This window comes from Protopterus annectens, chromosome 4.part0 (genome assembly GCF_019279795.1).
Source record: "Protopterus annectens isolate FY-2018-M chromosome 4.part0, PAN1.0, whole genome shotgun sequence".
Taxonomy (NCBI): Eukaryota; Metazoa; Chordata; order Ceratodontiformes; family Protopteridae; genus Protopterus; species Protopterus annectens.
This window is the reverse complement of record NC_056733.1, coordinates 558,541,306-558,547,176: the sequence shown is the minus strand read 5'-3', so window position 1 is coordinate 558,547,176 and position 5,871 is coordinate 558,541,306. Positions and strand designations below refer to the sequence as shown.

Sequence of the window (5,871 nt, the reverse complement as noted above, 5' to 3'; positions counted from 1 at the left end):
GAACAAAGTTGCGGGCCAACCTTGATATTTATTGAAAAAATGTTTACAACTGATGACGTTTTTTTCCTTCTCATCAGATATAATGATTAACCTTTTCATACAGAAACAAACAAGTTTTGCTTAACTATTGAATTTGGAACAAGCAAAGCTTAAGCCTATAGTATAGTAGTATGAACACGTGAAATCAAATGTCAAATACAAGACACATCTGTGGCATTCATTTCTTAAATAAAATTTAACAAAAAATCTCACCCCTCTTTCTCTGTTTGTAGCCTTCTGAGTTAAATTTCAACGATAACCTTTTTTAATGAAAATCCAATTCCATGCCTTGGAATAGCAAGGAAGAGTGCATAAAGATAACATTCATTCAAGCTCAGTTTGCTACACTCTGATCTACTCTGATGCACACTGGTCCAAGCCAGATACCTGGCATCTCTTCTTGGATGCTATTTCATCAATGTTTGGGGTCAGGCTCTGAGCTGAGGAAATTCTCAGGATTGAGTGAAGGTGTTCATCAGTGAGACGACTCCTGTGTGTTGTTTTGTTCATCTTCATCAAGGAGAATAGTTGCTCACACAGATATGTGCTGCCGCACATAGAGAGCATTTGAGCAGCTTGGGTATGGAGATGGGGCATTGTGTCAGGAATGTAACTTGGAAACTGTGCAGCGCCCATAGCATCATACTTTGACTTCAGCATGTCATTACACTGAAGTTCAATCAGCTCCATTTGGAGGTTAGTTGGTGCGCTTTCCACATCAACTGCAAACAGATTACTAAGCAGTACAAACCTACATTTCTGAGCATCAAAGTCAACAAATCGCTGGGTAAACTCGGCGCTGAGTATGCCGAGTTTTTCAGCAAACTGTGCACTTGGGAACATGATAGTAGAGATCTGTGTTTTTATGGTTTGGCAGCAAGGAAAATGGCCCAGGTTTCCTTGCAGCATCTGAGTCTCCCACAGGCACAATTTTGTTTTGAAAGCCCTCACTGCAATGTACATGTCTGTGATGACATGGCCCCGCCCCTGAAGCTGCAGATTCAGCACATTGAGATGGCTGGTGATATCACAGAGAAATGCCAGCTCAGACAGAAACTCTTTATCCTGGAGCTTTGCTGTGTCTTTCCCTTTGCTTTCTAGAAACTGACAAATTTCCTCACGCAGCTCGAAACATCTGTTTAGTATTTTTCCTCTGCTTAGCCATCTCACCTCTGTGTGATATGGCACGTCTGCGTATTCCAAACACTCCTCCAGAAAAGTCTTGAACTGACCGTGATTCAAACCTTTAGCTCTTATATAGTTAACTACTTGTGTTATGGTGTTCATAACATGTTCCATCTTCAGGGCTTTGCCACACAATGACTCCTGGTGTATGATGCAGTGCTAAACAGTTAGCTCACCTGCACAGTTCTCTTCCCTCATCTTCTCCCGATTTCTGGCCACCAATCAACTCTTTTGACCACACATTGCAAGCTGTCTGTCGTTAGTCCCACATGTTTATCCCAAGGTAGCCTCATTTGAGCTACACATTTGAAAACCTCTTCAAAGATTTCATTTGCTGTGGTTGTGCCATGCATTGATTTTAATCCCAAAAGTTCCTCCGTAATGTACAGATTTGAGTCCACACCACGGATGAAGACTGACAGCTGGGCAGTATCAGATGTGTCACTGCTCTCATCCACAGGCAAGGGAGAACGCAGTGAAATCTTTTCACTTTGCCATCATCCGTTCATGTAGATTTGTAGCAAGATCACATGCACGATCAGCTACTGTGTTTCTGCTAAGGCTCACATATAAAAATGCTTACCTTTTATCTAGGCACATGACGTCGCAAACTTTGATCATGCACTTTTTGACAAACTCTCCCTCATTAAAGGGCCGAGCTGATTTTGCAATCTCTGCTGCCACAATAAAACTAGCCTTTACAGCAGCTTCACTTTGTGATATGGCTTTTGTGAACATAGCCTGTCGTGAAACTAAACTTCTTTTCATCTCCTCTACTTTCTGGTGCTTTTGCGCTATGTCTAGGTCCTTGTACTTGTCGTGGTGTTTTGTTTCATAGTGTCTTCTTATGTTATACTCTTTGGTTACAGCTACTTTGGCTCCGCACACAAGACAAACAGGTCTGTCGTTTACATTTTGTGAACAGATATTCTGCTTCCCACATTTCTAGAAAGCTTCTGTTTACAACCTTTCGTTTGGCCATTTTTGAGAGGGGTGGCGAAATGTGACTGGTAGCATGAGGTTGCTAATGAATGTCAACAGAAGAGGGGGCACTTGTGGGTCCTGAATGACACACCAATGCACCAGCAGAGCATTCTGGGATTTGTAGTATTAACGGTGTATACCAGCAGGCCAGCTCTATTAGACATTTGGTATTTTCTCGTGGACCAAATATAATTACACTGCTGGCCAGATTTGGCCCACTTATCTGAGTTTGACATATATGGAATAGACTATAACAGATCAATACTAATTATAACTTGTAACAAATTGTCACAAAGTCGACTTATCCAGTTCCAACCACTGATAATAACTCATATTATCATGTATTCCTAATTGTTGTTCTTCCCTTAAACTTCCCCTCAGCTCCCTCACTGACCTCTGCCCTTTACTGTCATTTCCCCTATGGCTTTACATTCCCATTTTTATAAGAAAACATTTTAATACTTTCACTGCATCAGTTATGGCCATTTTGTAAGCTACTGCAAGTCCTTGTAAATCCCTTATAGTCTTCAAAGAAATACCTATTTCAGTGTAGAATTCACCACAAGTAACTAAACAATGCTTCTAAGGAAGCACTTGTCATCAGCTCACCCCGATCTCATAAAGGTTATGCATCACAGACGAAATAGGACATCTTTGGAACTCAACCATCCATTCCAAATACTACTTCAAAAAAGAGCAATATGGCAATTATAGCTGCTACATTTATATATCTTAAATCTAAACTTAAAGCTTTCTCACATAATCCAAATTCCATTATATTATAATAGAAAGTGTTTAAATACATCATAGATGAAAAAACAGGCTGTAATACCATCCCAAACAAGATTTCCATTCCTTCTAGTTCACTGAAAAACATCTGTAGATTTACTTCCTTTCCCCGTTCACACCTCTCTCATCCACTAAGCCATCCTCTCACCACCTCTTCTCTCCTCATCCACTTCTGGCTCTTCTACTACTTTAGACGTCTTTCATCTGAAATTATCCCCAGCTATGCCACCTACAAATTTTTCTATGGTGTTCCAGGTAAATGACACCACTGCAAAGATGCATTATAAAGAAGTTTCCCACATAGCTCAGTCCTTAACTTTTATTTGTAATCTTACAATTTCACTGGAACTCTCTGTACTGGGTCATGATTATTTCCGCAGACAAAAACTGTAAACCTACACACCCAAATCACTACTGACCAATTGCCCTGCTCCTCCCTGCTCTAAAAAATCATTGAAATCATTTGCTACCTGTTAGCATTTTGAATACTTGACAACACAAAAATGTCAATAGAAGCACTGTCAAGTATCTTTTCACAACTTCTTTTCTCCAACATGGATAAATGTTTTTTATAGGTATAGTCTTTATTTAGTTAAAATACATGTTCAGCATTGTGGATCACTCTCTACTCCTCTTATTTCACTTAGTTTTTTTCTGATGCAGTTCTTAACTAATTTAAATCAGATCAACGTCTGAGTGGTGAGCTGTGGGACAGCAGACAACTGGCAACTGTATGGCACAATCTATGAAAGGAAATGCAATGAGGGACACAGGAGCTGAGATTCTCTCTACTGTACTAATAGAGACGAGGACATGTACAGTGCCAGATGCTGACATATCCCGGGCCAAGCCGTTCAACATTACACAACGAATGTTATCAAACTGACACAACCATCTCACATATCTTGGAGGTATGTTCTTCTCAACTGCAAATTCTTAATAATATCTGAGCACTACTGCATGCCTTTCCCTAACCTTCAGATGGCATATGCATACCATTGCCCCGGACATCCTGTATAGTATCACTGTAAGTCATATTACCTCTATGTCAAGGCATACTAAAGCAAAACCCTTACTTATGTCACTATTTGAATCTGCTCTTCACTTTATCTCCATCTCTCAGAATGCATCCAACTTTCAGAGAGAGCAAAACAAACATGTCAGTTCATTCACTTATCAGATATTCATGCTCATCATTGCCAGTTCTTACCATTCACCAACACCCCCCCCCCCCATTATTCAAAGGACAAATTTTATTTTTACCATTACTCTCCATTACCCTGACATTAACACTTTTAACTCCTGTCACTGTCTCCTCTATTCTTATCACCCCCAAACTGTTATTCTCTAAGTTTGCATTAGTAGTGTACAACGAATTTCCCACTGCAATCCTGAATATCTCTAGTTTTGAGCCTTTTCAACCCTCCCTACTTATAAATATGTTAAATTATTCCAGAAAGGGAAAAATCTACTCTTCTCATAAATGTTTTCTCTTAATTTCTTTGTGATCTCTACCTTACATGGTATGCGATCTCAAAAATACTTTTCAGTTATTGTTCTGCAGTGTTCCCAGTAATGACTCCTTTTGCAATTTGTATGGCGTTACATGTATTGGTAACATATCTAGATACGATTGTAGATTCTTTTTATAAAACCTGTTGTTCCTACTAGTAATGGAACTGTCTGGGTATCTTTCTTACATGTTTCTTTCATTTCTGCCTGCAAATCCTGATATTTTATGAATTTGTGTCTCTCTGTACACAAGACACTGTAGTCACTGGGTGTGGTGATTTTAATGATCAATGCTACTTTTGCCTTCTTTTCATGGACCACTATATCCTATCCAGTTTTCTACCATCTATCTTTTGAACTGTTGGTAATGGATGATCCCCTGTAATGTAAACTTCATCATTTTCTGTGATGCTCTGTGGCTCATGTTTCCAGGGTTTTTAGCCACTTCAATACCATAATGTTTGCACAATCACCAGTGCAACAGTCTTGGCACATTATTATGCCTTTCAGTATACAGTCCTTCTGCCATTAGTATGTCACAACCAGCAATGACGTGTGCAACTGTTTCCAATTCTGTTTTACAAAACATACATTTGTCTGTTTCTCCTACATGTTCAATGGACTTTGTAAACCCTGTATGTAGCCCACTATCTTGGCCACCAATATTAACCTTTTATATTTTGGTTTGAATTCACCACTCCTTAACCATCTCTGCATTCCATCCTGATTAACATGAGGTTCTTACAGAAGTTTTCTATACTTGCAACTATATTATTGCATTTTCCACATTTCTTGGCTTCTCATCAGGTCCTTCACCTTATATTCTTTCTTTTATTTTTTGGCATATTCAGTTGCTGCCTGATTTTGATTTTTTGGCCTCATGTTTCAAAACTTTCACTATGTTCAGATCTTTTGAGGTCAGCAGATACGTGTGCAATCCCACAATTGCAGCTGTATACATGTAATCAATTTCTAGGAGGCCCATCCCTCCTTCAGAATGGCGAATATATAATCTTGGTGTGCACTGATTTTTATAAATCATTTGATGAGCATGAAAAATCCTTCTTGTTTTCCTGTCTAATCTATCCAACACTTTTTGGGGCCAATCAATCAATTCTGCCTTGTAGGTCAAGTGGTGACTTCAAGGGGTTATTTAAATAGCCTGCATACCCAAATAAATATAATAATAAGAACAAATACATTATTAAATGCAGTTTATCTTTATTGTGATTATTCACTGTTGTCTCCACTACTGCCCTATTTAAATGCTAATTGCAATGGCAGAATTCAGTATTTGTAACCTATAAAGCTTCTCAACCATTCTAAGTGATTTTCTAAAAATAAAAGAATGGGTTGTGATGT

At 38.9% G+C, this 5,871-nt stretch overlaps 1 pseudogene; it reads right to left on the bottom strand.

The window, feature by feature from the left end:
* Positions 1–4,637, bottom strand: part of LOC122799435 — a 6,078-nt pseudogene extending 1,441 nt beyond the window's left edge.
* Between the last annotated feature and the right edge of the window lie 1,234 nt (positions 4,638–5,871).